Source organism: Ictalurus punctatus, unplaced genomic scaffold (assembly GCF_001660625.3).
Source record: "Ictalurus punctatus breed USDA103 unplaced genomic scaffold, Coco_2.0 tig00163732, whole genome shotgun sequence".
In the NCBI taxonomy this organism is placed as follows: domain Eukaryota; kingdom Metazoa; phylum Chordata; class Actinopteri; order Siluriformes; family Ictaluridae; genus Ictalurus; species Ictalurus punctatus.
The window spans coordinates 20,001-35,425 of record NW_026521185.1 but is presented as its reverse complement, the minus strand read 5'-3'; the positions used below and the strand labels follow the sequence as shown (position 1 = coordinate 35,425).

At 46.0% G+C, this 15,425-nt stretch overlaps 2 pseudogenes; one reads left to right on the top strand and one right to left on the bottom strand.

Annotated features, from left to right (window-relative positions):
- Positions 1-606: 606 nt before the first annotated feature.
- LOC128632689 (NUAK family SNF1-like kinase 2) lies at positions 607-9,477 on the bottom strand (annotated as a pseudogene).
- Positions 9,478-12,136: 2,659 nt separating this feature from the next.
- The window catches only part of LOC128632688 (dual serine/threonine and tyrosine protein kinase-like), a 23,274-nt pseudogene continuing 19,985 nt past the window's right edge, over positions 12,137-15,425 (top strand).

Below are 15,425 nucleotides of genomic sequence, written 5' to 3'. Positions count from 1 at the left end.
GAGGCCTCGGTGAGCGAGTACCGCCTACAAACCGTTTTCACAAACTTCTCACAGTCCGTTTACATCTACTGATCCTTATCACAAGTCAATTCATAAAGCAATAAACAGCCGCGTCTGGGCTGGTGTTTCAGCAGAGAGAGACCGATGACCGTCCGTCTTAAAGGTTAATCATTTACAAGGTTAACAGACTTTGTTGTGTGTTTGTTTTTTTTAAAAATATCTTATCACTAATGGACTCTGAGCTGCAGACGTTATGAGCTTGCAGATGATAAACCAGACGTTTTCCTTTAGATTTCTTCTGGTCCTCATTTCTCTGTAGTCTGAGTATTACCCCTTAAATGTGTTTTTAAACATGTACTTTCAGCATATTTGGATCTTTTGGTTCATTTTCAAGCTTAATTATCACAAAACAAGGTCCTGGTCTGACACAGAGAGGCTGCAGCCTCACGAAATCTAACTGTATTTAAGAAATGCTGTTTAAAAGGAGAATCGCCTCTCTAAGAACAGCCCCTTGGCACATTTTGCTTTGCTCTACTGCCCAATACTATTCCCTTTCTACCCCCATTTTGGCTCCACTAATAAAATGAACAGACTTATGCCAATGTGACAGCCACGTCTTAAATAAGTTTAATATCTAGTATCGGCTAGCTCTATTTCCACCACCGTGAAAGGCTAACTGGTACACCGGGGTCACGTTTTCAGTCTGTGATGGAGAACGTGCCTTCTCGAGTCGATATGTGGAAGCTCGGCTAACTCTGTTAGTCGTCCTTCCCTGTTCCAGGACTGCAGTCTCCACAACGATTCCTTTCCCGTGCAGAATCGGAACACGTCCTGAAACGGACCTGTCGGGTTTGAAGGAGTTTTGGTGTTTGTTTCAGCAAACATGGGTGCCATTACAGGCAGACTTGTAGACCTTTTCACAGTCCGTGACGGAGAACATGCTTTCTCCCATCTTGTCTGTATCCCATAATTCCTGCCCGTTTTCCTTCAGGTCCAATAGATTGTCGGCCGAAACACTGCCGCGCATCGAGCTGCCCCTTGCCGGACGATCCACCTTCATTGCAGGTTCACAGCGATCAGGCAGGTCTAATCGATCAAAGGATTCTGACGAAAGGATGCTGTCCTCGCTGATGGCCATGCTGGGACGAGATCTGACGCCCCCAGGTGGGAGGGATGCTTCTATCTGGTCCAGAGAGCCGAATTCCCTGAATTCTTGCAAAACCCCGGAGGAAAATTTTCCGTTACATTTAAGGATTCCTCTACGTCTCGGTGTCATAGCGCACAGCTCAGTTTGTGGTGTTTGGGTGGAATCGCTGCTTTCGGTGGACGAGGAGAGTAACCCGATTCCCTCTCTACTGGCTTCTTCAGGATTCCCTTGCGAGGGGGAGGAACTTGAGGAGGAGGCGGAGGCTCGGCTACAGGTGGCGCTACTGTCGCGTTCGCCATTTTTTCCTCCAAAGGCGGAACCTGTGGTTCACCGCATGGCTTCTGTTTCAGGCTGCCACGTTTTTTCAGGATGCCTTTAAACGGCCTGGGCGCAGTGTTCTCTTGCATGCTCTGAGAGACGTTGTTTTCTTTACGCGACCTGCGAATCGAGCGCTGACGAGTGATGGGCGCGTCTCCTGTCACTCCCCCTCCTGGACGCAGAAGGCAGCGCATTTTCGAGCCGCTGTGCATCAGAGGTCGAGAAGTTCTTCGAAGCCAATCAGTGAGTCGGGCTGAGTTGCTCATTTGTGATGACGAGGTGGTGGTAGGTGGTGGTGTTGTTCCTGCTGTCTCATTCTTAGCCAGAAGAGGACGCTGGTAGCCCCAATTAAGCCACCAGTGGCCAGCAATTTCTTCTAGAGTCGCCCTGCGATCAGGGTTTACCATCAGCATCCAGCGGATCAAACCACATGCATCTGGATGGAGGGGGAGGAGACTCTGTAAACTCTTTACCAAAGCTATTTACATGGTACCAGATCATTTACAACACAAATTTAGTACTTTTATCTCAGAGCAGCATTACGTTAATATAGTACCACACGTAGTAACACTACATCATACACTGTATATTTGGGCTTTAGGCTTTCTGGTATTTTACTGGATTTTGCGTTAGTATTTGTACAAATCCTAAACGGTGGCTTTTCTGTTCCACCGATTTGTTGAAAGGTACACCACGAGTAAATAACTTTCTACAGAACATGCACTTCCTGTTACCTGATGGCTTGGTGGGTTTGCGGTAGTTTCCGGTGCTGATTTGTCGCACCAGCGTCCTGTAGTCGTGGCCATCGAAGGGCATGGCTTCATGCACCAAAGCGTAGAGGAGGACGCCGAGAGACCAGCTGTCCACCTCTGGCCCTTTATACGGCCGCCCGTTAACGATCTCAGGAGAGGCGTACAGCGGGCTGCCGCAATACGTCTGCAGGTACTCGTCTCTCCGGTACAGGTTCGACAGGCCGAAGTCGGCAATCTGAAAACGCGACCGCTCGATTAATCACACTTTCTTGCGTCATTTCACATCGCTAAAGTCAGATTGTGTGTTCCCGTGGTAACCGTCAGGTAGCGCATGGCGCTCGCTAGCCTGACACTACTTTTCTGCCCATGAGCACAAAGCCATGCTGAGAGAGCGATGGCAGTGTTGATGTCGGGTGAAACCGAATCCTACACGAGATGCACCCATCGTTTATTTACGGCCAAAATGCTGACCCGTGAAAACAAAACTATCATTTTCCAACACAAGCCTGATAAATATCAAAAACTACAGTGCAGGTGAAACTGAAGGGTGTGTGTGTGTGTGTGTGTGTGTGTGTGTGTGTGTGTGTGTGTGTGTGTGTGTGTGTGTGTGTGTGTGTTCAGTTCACAGATGCAGAACATCTCACTGCATATACACATAAAGGGTGTGAGCTTTACTGGCGTGTTGATTCTCACACACACACACACACACACACACACACACACACACACACACAGCAGGTGTTGAGCGTCTCACCTTCACGTCTCCGTTTGCGTCCAGCAGGATGTTTTCCAGTTTCAGGTCGCGGTGCACGATGCCGTTCTGCAAGAGAGGAGCGGAAACATGTAGCGTTAAATCAAACTGCTCATAAAACACCATGACTACAGCTACAGAAATCCCTCAAACCACAAAGAGCGAACACCAACGCTCGATAAAAAGCCGACTTTCAACTGGATCATTTCTGGAGTGAGGATGGGGCTGGAATAAAAGCAGTTTCTTTTCGTGCGCCTTCTCATTCTTCCTTTTCTTCTTTCACGCACACCGTCTCTTATCCTGTTAGGCTTTTTTTTGTTCCATTTTATGTCGTTTTAGTCCTTTTTAAATTATACCATGAGATTTTACACGATGTGTAATTAAGAGATTTCATCGTCATAATCGCTCACATGGTGTTTCAGTGTATCTGTTGTGGTTATTGTCATTTCTTTATCTGAGATTCCTGGAGCCTGGTTCCCGACTCTTATCGATGTGTAGATGGAGGGATTTATTCGTGTGGCTGCAGGTTTGTTGTCGGCTCAGCAGAAAACTGACCGGTTCAGTCTGCCTGTCCTGTTCCACCAATCTCTAAATAAGGTCATAAAAAAACCCGGCGTGTGGAATGTGAGCTACGCCGCCCTGTTGTGTTTCTCGGCAGGAGGGAATACCTTCAGCTCACGGGTTCCCAGAAACCAGAGATCGTTACGGCTAAAATGGAAGGAATGAAAATGCAGATCATAAAAAGGGGGGGGACGAGAAGAGGAAGAAGAAAAAGAAGAAAAAACCCCCACAAGACACCATAGTAAAAAGGAAGAAAAATGCAGAAGAGCGCTTTCCAATTTCACAAACCGCTTCCGTTTGGGACGAGACAGAAGAGGAGTTCCTTTTTCAGACGCGGAATTGCTCAGAGCGCTCACGATTACACCTCGGCTCATTTTCTCACTGCGCAGTCGCATAGATTTTACAAATCAGAGCCACTTTATTGACCGGTTTGGTTTTTCTGATAAAAACACATTCCACCGGACGTGGGCATTAAACACTTCCTTTACAGGAATTCATTTTTATTCTTCAGACTTATTAAAATAATTCAGTCATGTTAAAATGGCCTACAGTTCCAGGGTAGATTTGAATTTAATGTCGGTGAGGTAGGTTTCAGCGTTGCGGGGTGGAGCTTCATATCGCGTGCTGTTATACAACAACATTGCTGGCATTTGTTTCGGTCTCATTTCTGTTGCTTCATTGCTCCTGTTTAGTGTCTGTGTGGTTATATAAGGAGAGATATGTGTGTGTGTGTGTGTGTGTGTGTGTGTGTGCGTGCGTGCGTGCGTTCAACAGTCAAACAATGCAGTATGGGTGTGGGCTGAATTCTTTATAAGATCCTACAGTACTCGGTTGTTTGTGTGTGTGTTTAGTCTATATAACTGACAGAGATTTTTGTTGTTGTTGGTTGCCATGGTTTCAGTGGTACAGCCAGGCTCGTGTGATTCAGCCACACACACTGGACGAAAAACCAGACGTCTCGTCTAAAATGTAGAAATATTCCTGAGGGAAGCGTTGTGTGTATAAATTGTGTATGGGGTCAGAAAGAGTCTAGACGTGAGGTGCAGACGTGAGGTGCAGACGTGGGGCAGGATGTTTACCCTGTGGCAGTAGTGCACAGCTGAGACGATCTGTCTGAAGACGTGTCTGGCCTCTCGCTCAGAGATCTGCCTCCCACTGATGTAGTCGAATAAATCTCCTCTACTGGCGTACTCCATCACAATCACGATCTTATCCTTATTCTCAAACACTACACACACACACACACACACACACACACACACACACATTAATACCTGTACTTTAAAAAAATAAACATTTCTATTATACACACACACACACACACACACACACACACATATATAGAGACGAATGACATGATCGTTTAGAGTAATTGGGTCGTTACTGAATAAAAGACTAATTCAGTCTCCCGACATCAACTAATCAGCTTCCTGCTTCCTCCCCGGCGTTGTGACGTACACAGACTGTGCTTTCCAGCACCTCGTTTCACAGCGGCGTTTCTCCTGGGTTTCGCTGCTGCAGTCACACGGCGAGAACAGCCTTCACTTCGTCGGGGATTTTATTTACTGTGTACGGAGTGAGATCTGTAGGTTTGGCCCAGACCTACCCTCGTACACGGTGATGATGTAGGGGTGATTGAGGGACGACATGATCTCGATCTCTCTCCTGATGTGCGTCAGGTCCTGTTCATCTTTAATGTTTTCTTTCCTGATAGATTTGATGGCCACCTGCAACACAACACAACACAACACAACACACAGTGTGTTCATTACAGGAGTCCATTAGCTGGAGCAGGACTCAGAAATGTAAACCCCAGCACACACACATGCAGATATAACCCTGAACTGTGGCGTGTAAGAACACCACACTTACAACACCTCAGTAAATAAAGATCATTCTCTTTACCCAGTGGGAGTAGTAATGATGTGTGTGTGTGTGTGTGTGTGTGTGTGTGTGTGAGCAAATGCGCGAGATTCCTTGGGCCTGTATACGTCATCAGGGACCTCCAGGGCAGGAGAGACGGAGGGTGAGCAACAGAGGTCAGAGGCCACACACACACACACACACACACACACACACACACACACACACACACACACACACACACACACAGGTGTGAAGTTTATCTGAAGCGGTTTGTTTCTGTGCAGATTTCCCCACAGGGCAGTGGGGAGAGGAACGCTGCAGGAAGGGAGTGTTTAAGTGATTATGTGGAAGTCTGGAGCGGGTCGAGACGAGTCCTGGCAGGTTTTAATCTCTCGGTGGATTTCTGGAGCGTCGATCAGGAAATAACTGAGGGCAGTTTGGAGGAGTTAAATATAGCTGCGTTCACCGGGCCGCTGTGAGACACACGCCTGGCATTTCCTCCTCGGGATATTAAACCCTGCTGTTTTTCACCGCCTGCGTTTCCCTGACCGCTATCTCCGGAGGAGTATGGGGCAGATATGTGGAGGATAAATACTGCAGGCCTGAGATCTCTCTCTCTCTCCTCTCTCTCTCTCTCTCTCCCTCTCTCTCCCCCTCTCCCCCTCCTCCCTCCTCCTCCCAGACCAGTTCACTGGAAAAAAATCAAGGAAACTATTCATGTCTCAACACGTCCTGAATAGAACACGTTTGAACAACAGCACAGACTCTCTATCTGTCTCACTCTCTCGATGTCTCACTCTCTCGATGTCTCACTCTCTCTGCTGCTCTGTAGGCATCCTCTGTTCACTCAGTTTTTATCTGAACCTTTCTCCCTTTCTGTCTTTTTCCCTGGTCCTCTTTCCTTTGCCCCTGCTACCTGTCTCGCTCTCTACCTGTCTCACTCTCTCTCTGTAGTACACCACGAATCAGCAGTGTGTGTGTGTGTGTGTGTGTGTGTGTGTGTGTGTGTGTGTGTGAGAGAGAGATTAAAACAGACCAGGACAATGAAGTGGAGATAAGCAGCTAGACACTGATATGAAAGAGGAAGTGATTTAGGGGAAAACCCCCAAAGTTTTTTCTTTATATGTTGCCTGGGATTTGATTTTTCCCCAGATACCCATCAGAGTTTGCATTTTTCCTCCCGATCCCTTTATCGCTTCCTGAACTCGGCTCCAGTGAAAGCAGGTGATCTCATGTCTTTTGAGTGAAATGACAGGTTAGAGCTCTACAGCACGGAGCCGCAGCAGGAACAGAAGTGTCACTTCCTGCTCGTGTTTCCTGAGAGTCTGAGACATCATTCAGCTGCAGGCCATCTGTCTATCACAGAACACGACATGGGGATAGATCCTGAGCCGCACTGCCTTCTGATTGGTCCACCGTGACGGAACGGTAGAAGAACCCAAACTCTAGAACCCACAGAGCCATTACTGTATTACCCATAATGCACTGTGAGTGGGTTTAATACTGTATTGTGTGTTTGTTGAATATAGTGATGGCCGATTACAGACACTGCTGAACTTCCTGTCTGTGTTTACCGACAGTACGATGACACGTGAGCAGATCACACACACACACTTCCCTTCACAGAAATATCACCAGAGGAGGAAATACCGGGACTTTCAGCCTCGTGTCTTCATCAGAAGAGCGTCTGGAGCTGAACTGCTTTAACGAGGGGACAGCTAAAGGACTGAGTGTCTAAGAAAAACTGAGCCCCACACACACACACACACACACACACACACACCTGAAAACGTCCGCAGTAATGTGCCTTCAGGATTAGAAGGGAAAACGTTTTTCGAATCGAATTCTTAATTTAAGACGAACGTTTAACTTGACGCGAGCGCTGTAACCTCCGAGTCACAACACAGGGTTAACTTCAGTGTGACGGTCAGGAGAAACTTTAGAAAGGACACACTTATCTACACCACGTCTCACACACACAGTTTACCCTGATACAAACACTGTTTTGTGTGTGTGTGTGTGTGTGTGTGTGTGTGTGTGTGTGTGTGTGTGTGTAAAGCAATCAGCTGATTCAACGTGATCGGTGTTTCATGTCCAAAATTCACTGAAAAGATGTTTATCATTTTAAACCTTTCAGTAAATCCTGCACTGGGATAAAACACCGAAATCTCCAGTTTCACCCAGTCACGATTAGTCTCCCTCACTCGCTCACACACACACACTCTGAACGTTTAAAACGTTAAACTCACGTGACTACTTCACCTGCTGCATTAATAACGTCTCTATCAGGAAAATGTCCTCAGTTACAGCACAGATGAGGTTTAGGACACACTGCGTTACTGCACACTTTGGGTGCCAATACTTATACTGTCTATGCTGTGAGGTGGAAGTTACAGGTGGATTTTTATCGTTTTTTTTTTAACGCGGTAACGTGCAAAACAACACGCATCCCAACTCGAAAGAAATCTGAAGTCCTTCTGTAGCTTCCTACAAACTGTTCAGGACTTTTCCTCCAGCTGTTCAGTGCATGTGCGTTTTGTTTTTTTTTGTTGTTTTTTTTTAAGTGTGTGTGTGTGTGTGAATCGCTTGGGTGATTTTGAAATGTCTTGTGAGTCAAGGTGAGTGGACTTGTTGTGGTGATGAAAACTCGGGCTGAAATCGTGTGGCTTTGAACAAAATAGTGACAAACTGGGTTTGTTAATAATAATAAAAATAATAATAATGAATAATTCTATAAATGTTGATGATAAACATTAAGTGTTGAGTCTCTGAACCTCAGTCCCGTCTTTTACACCACAACACAATTAAAGTGGATTAGTGAGCAATTATTTTTGTAATGTTTTATATTCAACACACTTATAGAGGCTCTGGAGACAGAAACATTCCATTATACCTTATTTTATATAAATAATGTGTGTGTATTACAGCTGTGTTCCCCTGGGTTACTGAAAGCGCTTTCTCTGAGAGGAGGAGGATGAAGAGGAGGATGAAGAGGAGGAGGAGTGAAAACCTGTTCTGTGGTGTTTGTGAGCAGGTGAGTTGGCCTGTTTTCTGTGTTTTTCTTCTTAGTGTGACTCACGTCATGCTTCACTCATGAACACAATGAGATGCTGGCTGTGTGTGTGTGTGTGTGTGTGTGTGTGTGTGTGTGTGTCATGGGAATGAAAGGTAACCAAAATTGTACACACACACACACACACACACACACACACACACAAAAAGCCCAACAGGGTACTAACTTTAGCAGTACCCTCTGGAGCGGTACCCTCAGGTGAACATCTTTAACCTTGAAGTGTGACTGTAGCGCACCTTTAACACTCTCAGAAATAAAAAGGTACTAAACTGCACTTTTCCTGGATCGGCACCATCAAAGGCACATGTTTTGCACTCTTGGTGTGTATCTTGTACCTGGGAAGGTGTGTGTCTGTGTAGCGTTAATTAGCTTGTACAAGTACATTAGTGGAAAAGGTTTCCACGTGAGAGATAATAAACACTGGAGACAGAAAAGACTGTCCCTTAATGGTACTTAATGGTACTTAATGGTACTTAGCACTCCAGCAAGGAGAAGAAAACAGTGCGGTTTGGTACCTTTCTTTGTGAGAAGGTAACTAAAGGTCTGAGAGTGGAGTCGAGGTGGAGGCTGCACACTGCAGGAGGTTACTGTCAGATGTAAACACGATTACAATCAGCAGGCGTGTCTTCAGATCACAGCAAACTGCTTCCATGGTGGAAATCTCTAGAAATAAACCCACACTGCAGTTCGTTTAGGTTTAGAGAGGGGAGATGCTCACCAGCTTTCCGGTTCTGTCCACCGCTTTCTTCACTTTGCCGTAAGTCCCTTTGCCCAGAGTCTCCAGGAAGTCGTACCTGTGCTTCAGGTTGTGTTTGTGATGATGCCGCTTGACCGCGTGCCGTTTTCCTGGAGAGGGGCACTTCCGGTCAGCATGATGACCCTCCGTCACAGCGTCCATTCCGCGTCCGAACCGCATCCCCTCCATGTTCACCTGATCCTGCCTGAGCTCAGGTAAGACTGCCTCACGCACAGCTCCTCACTCTCTCCACTCGCTCACCCGCTGCTCATATTCACACACGGGCGGGGCTTCAGGCGCAGATAGGGGCGGGCCTTGGCGTGGGGGCGGGGTTCACAGCGGAGGGGTTTCGTTCCTCTTTCAAAAGAAGTCGAAAATCCATTCAGATTTAAGAATAGGTTCAAGAACGCACGCGCGTGTTAATATATTATTTTACACACAGATTACGTGCATGAAGACTCGCTAATAAACACCCGGGGTTTCAGCGCACATTTTATAAACTAGATTCAAATTCAACTGCGAATGTGACACTGAGGTGAAAAGATATTACTATTATTATTATTATTATTATTATTATTCACCAGAAGTGAGGAGCACATCTTTGCTGTAAACAAATTACACTGATATTAATCATACATAATCCCCAAAGCGCATTCTTCACACACACGAGACGCCTGTAGGGCGTAGAGGACGTTCTCTCTCTCTCTCTCTCTCACACACACACACACACACACACACAACCATCATCCATCCATCCATCCTCTACCACTCACTCCTTCCACACACCCACCCTGAACAACAAAACACTAAGAGAAACACGCAGTCAGAAAAATATCCACAATGTTAGAATGTTATATTTAAGTAGGTGTGAATCTGACAGAATCTGACAGATAAAAAGACGGAAATATCCAAAAATGGGGATTTTTTAATGAAGAGTAACCTAAGGAGGTGAATGTCTACGTCATCGCTGATGCCGGAAGTCCACTGAGCCGCTTTATACTGTTACTGAAATAAAGAAAATATAATAATGACTGATTTAAATAATCCTGAATTAAGTAACTAATCAATACATGATTAGATATCAAAGGTTTCGATATCTTCTCTAAACTACACATCCTGTAGGCGGGTGCTGATTTGTGTGGACCAATCACGTGCCACCGCCTCATCCGGGTATTTTGACAGTTTGAATAATCGCTAGTTGGCTATTAACGATTGTTTGTTTGTTTTGTTGTTTTTTTTACAAACGTAATGGAAAGTTTCGGTTTCATTGTAGGTATCAGCTAGTTTCAGTCTCTCTCATACACACACACACCAGCTAGCATGCTAGTCACTAATGATTAGCGAGATGCTAACGCTATCCAGTGGTAAGTGTAGCCCCCCCCCACGTCGTGATTGGACTGCATTTTATAAACTTGTTCGAGATACAAAACTTTTAAAACTGAAATAACTAACAAAAATGTTTTTAACGGTGTTTTTCTTTTTATTAGAATGTTACTTCATTCAGGACTGAAAGCGTCTCTGAGTGATCTGTTTGTAGAGAAAAGAATAAAACTCAGTGCTGTATGTGCTTCTGTTCTCACGCCCTGGTGCAGTTACAGCGCCTCACCGCCAGGCAGCGCGGAGACAATACACAAAAAGTGTGAGGCGTGCCGGTTGAGTAAATGTAGAAAGTCCCTTTTAAATCTCCCAGTTGTTTCTGTAATTCCGCGACAGCCCGCGGGCTTGTATTGTACATCTTTAAAAGTTAATCGATAACTGATGAGATTTTCATTTTCAAAGTGTCGGAAAACTGAAATAATTAACAATAAAACAACGCCACGTTTGAACGTGTACAGGGCGGGACACTTATTGTTGTGACTACGTATCCCAGAATGCACCGGAGCAGAGCGAGCCTTCAAAAACACCCCTTTTGAGCAGCGCGGCTCTCCGGCTGCACACAATCCTGCGCCGAGTTTGTACTCGGTAAAGACAGCACGGTGTAGCCGCCACGGAGAGACTTTAACACGGAATAACTCTGGGATGACTGCCGCCTGCAGCTGCTGTGACGGGACGACAGCTCGTTGTTTTAAAGTGCACCCCGGAAGTGAGGGATTCTTCGCTAGCTGCAGCCCGCAGTGGGAGTCGGAGCTGTGAGCTGATGGCTGGCTAAAAACGGGACAGAGGTTTTTAAAGCGGGTTAAAATGTCCGGGTTTGGAGAGGGATATCTGCACAGGCTTGTATGAGTGATGGGTTATTGTTGTCCGGGTTAGCTTCTGACTTAAAAAAAAAAAAGAAAAAAAAGAAAAGTTGTCTGTGACCAGTGAGCTAGCATTCGGCTAATTAAAGTTAGCGCGAGAGGCTGGCTAGCAGACGGTGTGTTTTTGTTTGGGATTTTTTCTTCATCGACCCGTCTGTGCATTTCGCTCACAGATAAAGAAGAAACCTCTGTGAAGAGATCTGGTAATCCGGACACTCGTCTGGGAGTTGTTGTTTGTTTTGTTTTGTTTTGTTTTGTTTTGTTTTGTTGGACTGAATCTGGAGGAGGAGGAGGAGGTGGTGAAGGAGGGGGCGAATACTTTCCCTCCCTCGCTTTATACACAGGAGTCATTCTTTTAGACTTTAATGCATGAGCTGTATATAAGAGCAGTGCATTAAACAGCTCCGAGTCGAGTGAGTGTGCAGTGAAAGTCAGTGCTGAGATGAAGATGATGATGATGATGATGAGATAAGAGTTTTATTTTTTTGCACTCTTAAACAAGAAAGAAAAAAAACACCAAGCGTTTTTCCTCCTCATCTCTGATCCACAACCTGCAGGAGATGCACATGTGAGGAGAGAGAGAGAGCTGGGTTTTACATCCGTCACTTCAGCACCTTCATCATCATCATCATCATCATCATCAGAGTGTGTGTGTGTGTTTGAGGGAGAGCGAGGGACGATGGAGGGAGGAAACGTGGGAGGAAGACGTGCAGAAGACGAGTCCTTTACCCCGAGAGCTCACTCGCGTCTTCAGCAGCTACAACAAAAACTCTGCGCTGCTGAAGAAGAACCTGAAGGAGACGAGCAGCTTCTTCAGAGAGATGAGACAGAACTACAGCAACGTGTGCACGCCTGGGGACCTGGAGCAGGGTGAGACACCGCAGCGCTCTGATTGGTCAGGAGGTGTTGATTAGTTTCCTCTAACAGCAGCTCCTCTGACAGTAGCACAGCTTCAACCTTCTGATACGTTTCTATTCGTTTCTATAGTAACAGCTCGTTTACATTTTCTGTGAGGAGAAACGTGTTTATGTAACGTGTATGGAAGGAGTCTCCAGTGTCAGTGCTGTGTAGCAGACAGAGGGAAAGCTGGAACTTGACGTTTTCCAACATCTTCATCGCAGAGGAGTTTACACTTCTTTACTGTTTCTCACTGACACACGCAGCAAGCTGCAGTTTTCTTATTTACTTCGAGAGAGAGAGAGAGAGAGAGAGAATAGAGAGAGAGAGGGGGGGAATAGAGAGTGTGGAGACGGGAATAGAGAGAGAGGGAATAGAGAGTGTGGAGACGGGAATAGAGAGAGAGTAGAGAGAGGGAATAGAGAGTGTGGAGATGGGGAATAGAGAGAGAGTAGAGAGAGGGAATAGAGAGTGTGGAGACGGGAATAGAGAGAGAGTAGAGAGAGGGAATAGAGAGTGTGGAGATGGGGAATAGAGAGAGAGTAGAGAGAGGGCAGAGAGAGTGGAGAGAGAGAGGGCTGGTGAGGGAACGAGTATTTATAGCTGCTATAATTTGTTTCATAACATCAAATGTAACTATAAATGGATAAAACGGATGACATTTCGTTCTTTAATCAATAATTAATAGTAATTGTTGGTAGGTTGCTGTGGCGTAAGAGAAATAAAACACGGGGTGTGTGCTGTTAGAGGAAAACAATCAGCCTCAGGGCTGTTAAAAAATAACTCCACTTCATCACACCAATCCACTGATTCTTTTACTGCGACGCACACACACACACACACACACACCCAGGCATGTGTTTATTACTCACATGTTGGTGTGCACGTTTCAGAGCTTGTTTGTGTTTCAGTAATCAGAAGGTTATGAGTTCAGACCCTGGCGTGAGTGAGGCGGTCTGATGGTGGCGCTATAGAGGAGTGTTTAGTGTTTCAGCACATGTCTCGAGAACCATGAAGTGTAGAAGCGCAGAAAAGCTTCAGCGACCGTTAATCCTAAACGAACCGTTACACTGGGTCTTTTTGTTTCTCCTCTCTGCATTTAATCTTTCTGGAAGTTTGCAGGGAGCGTCGCCGCCGGCTTTCCCCCGCAGACCTACAGAGGTAACGGGTCCTGAAAACCGCTCCGTGCGACAGGCACACAAATACTACCCTGAAAATGGTAAACAGGAAGTGAGGTCATATCTCTGTAAGGTACGGCGGCGATTGAGGTAGCGTATTCTGATCTTCAGTTTTGATGAGGTTCAGTATCACAGTAAATCAGACTTTTCTCTGATTTCCATTACTGAGTTTCCCCAGAACCCCACAGAACCCTATAGAACCTTACAGAACCCCACAGAACCCTATAGAACACTACAGAACCTTACAGAACCCCACAGAACCCCACAGAACCCTACAGAACCTTACAGAACTCCACAGAACCCTACTGAACCCTATAGAACCTTACAGAACCCCACAGAACCCTATAGAACCTTACAGAACCCCACAGAACCCTATAGAACACTACAGAACCTTACAGAACCCCACAGAACCCTACAGAACCTTACAGAACTCCACAGAACCCTACTGAACCCTATAGAACCTTACAGAACCCCACAGAACCCTATAGAACCCCACAGAACCCTATAGAACCTTACAGAACCCCACAGAACCCTATAGAACCTTACAGAACTCCACAGAACCCTATAGAACCCTACAGAACCTTACAGAACCCCACAGAACCCTATAGAACCTTACAGAACTCCACAGAACCCCACAGAACCCTACAGAGCTGTTTTACTGAGAGAAATGACGTGGTTTGTGGAGACTGAGGAGATTTATTTAGTGTGCTAAACTAAACCGGTGGCCATTACACTTCTGTTACTATTAGATCATTAGCCAGTGTACAGACGCTGAACATGTCTGATCCGATCCAGTACACTTGGACTAACGCTGGATATTTCCTTCCGTCTTTCCTGATCGACCGGAGTTGTTATGATGATGATGATGACTGCGTTATTAAGGAGCCCGGCGGTGTATTGGGTTAAAGCCCAGTTACAGGAGGAGATTATTGTGTTTATTCACTGAGTCGAGCTGCTTTCACTCGCTGCTCAATAAAACCTTCTGTTCTGTTCACTAAGCGCCTTATTCACCGCCCGGCCTGTTACTGCTGAGAAAAACAACGCTGCTCAGACACCACGCACACACGGGCTGAGATCAGAAGCCACTCAGACACATGGAGAGATCAGACACCACTCGGGCACGGGCCGAGCTCAGACGCCGCTCGGACACGGAGAGAGATCAGACGCTGAACAGTGTCAGTAAATGAAAGTTTGTAGTGACTTGGCTTTACGGCGCTTTAATTCTCCTGATTGGTTCTCACATGTTCGTACGGAGTTCACAGCAATAACAGAAATAATTAAAATTCCGGGGCGGAGTTTCTGTCACACTTTTCCAGAGGAATTGAGGAATAAAGGTGAATTTACACAACAAGCATCTGATTGTTCTCTCGCTGAGGCTGGGAAGGTTTTAATCAGCTCTCACTCACGTCCCACTTCCTCTGAGAGAAAATATACTGCTCTGGGTTTATCCCACAACAACCCTGAGCTCACAGACCGCTGACCGACCGACTGACTGACGCACCGACAGACAGACAGACAGACAGACAGACTGACCGACCGACTGACTGACTGACTGACTGACCGACAGATAGACAGACAGACCGACAGACAGACCGACTGACTGACAGATAGACAGACTGACCGACAGATAGACAGACTGACCGACCGCTAGACCGACCGCCAGACAGATAATGTGACATTTTGTTTGGAGAGACGGATGCTTTACTGATCGACAGACAGACGCTGTAATTCAGTGAAGGGCCAAATTGTTTATTTTAGGAGTTTGTTGTTATTGTGTTTGTTAAAGTTCATTGTACGTGCGAGGGGGCGTGTGTGTACTATAGATGGCTAAAGTTTAAAAACACCGTTTTCTACACCCTGTTTACTCCTCACCTGTTTACTCCTCACCTGTTTACTCCTCACCTGTTTA